Source organism: Nannospalax galili, unplaced genomic scaffold (assembly GCF_000622305.1).
Source record: "Nannospalax galili isolate Female #2095 unplaced genomic scaffold, S.galili_v1.0 scaffold411, whole genome shotgun sequence".
Lineage (NCBI taxonomy): Eukaryota > Metazoa > Chordata > Mammalia > Rodentia > Spalacidae > Nannospalax > Nannospalax galili.
Window position 1 is genome coordinate 332,441 of NW_008329714.1, and position 1,263 is coordinate 333,703.

The 1,263-nt window shown below is 41.6% G+C and overlaps 1 protein-coding gene across 2 annotated transcripts in view; it reads left to right on the forward strand.

The window, feature by feature from the left end:
- Window positions 1-1,263, forward strand: part of Gsg1l (GSG1 like) — a 206,138-nt gene that overhangs the window by 11,062 nt on the left and 193,813 nt on the right. The gene's annotated exons all lie outside the window — the stretch shown is intronic.

The window sequence follows — 1,263 nt, forward strand, 5'->3', positions numbered from 1 at the left end:
AAAAGTCGTAAGGAGTCAGTTTAACACAGTAACTGTTTACCAGTATTAGGTTCTCCCCTCAGTCCTCAGATGTCTTCATATTTCCCACTTCATGGCCCAGCTCTGACAGTTTGCTGGTTTCCCCTTCTCGGTCCACGTGTTGGGCAGCTTGGCTGTTCTATGGCTCCCACCTCCCCCCCACCCATCTTTTAAATAATCGGTATTCTTGTATTTTTAAATTTTGTTTGCTTAAAATTTCTAGTACATGCTTGCTTTATTCTGGCCTCCTTTCCTGAGGTTTGCTTCAAGTTAAAAAATTTCGTTGATGCCTACATTTTCCTGCTGTGAGTTAGCCTCTCAATGCCACTTTGGCTATACTCTGAATTTTCAGATGTAGCAGCTTCTTTGAAATGATTTCCTAAAAGTTCTGCAGTTGCAACTTTGTTTCTCAAGTTCTGATATTTTACTTTTGTTTCTTTGTTACTCCAAGCATAGTTTAGTAGAGCATTTAAAAGTTTCCCAGTGTTTTGTTTGCTTACTTTTTTATCATTAATTTTTAATTAGCTGAGTGATAGAAGTGGCCAGGACAATTTCATAATATACATATACACATGTATGTATGGTAAATTTTATGTGGGGAAGCAGGTATGTTCCTTATATGTTGTGATAGTTTGAAAATACTCCCCATAGGCTCCAAGTATTTGGACATTTTGTCCCCTGATGGTGGCCCTGTTTTGGGAGGTTTTAGAAGGTGTGGCTATCCCGGGGGAAGCACGTCACTGGGGGTGGGCTTAGAGAGTTCTTAAGCCTTGCCGGATCTCCAGTTGCTCTCTTGCTTCCTGTGCCTGTGTTATGATGTGAGAGCTTAGCTTCTGCTGCTCCTGCTCCAGCCACCTCCAGTCACCTCCAGCCATCATGCCTCCCTGCTATGATGGACTGTAGTTCCCCTAGAATCATAAGCTCAAATAAACTCTTCCTTCTATAAATTGCTTTGATCAGTGTTTCTATCACAGCAACAGAAAAGTGGCCAATACACATATATTTAAAAATTTATTATTATTTTATTTTATGTGTATGAGTGTATTGTTTGCATGTATGGAAGTGCACCTGTGTTGTACAATGCCCACATGGGTGAGAAGAGGATTTTGGATCTCCTGGAACTGGAGTTTCTGATGGTTGTTAGCTGTCAAGTGGGTGCTGGGAACCAAACCCAGGCCCTCTGCAAGAGCAGCTAGTGCTCTTATCCACTAAGCCATCCCTCCAGCCCTCCACTTAACTATATAT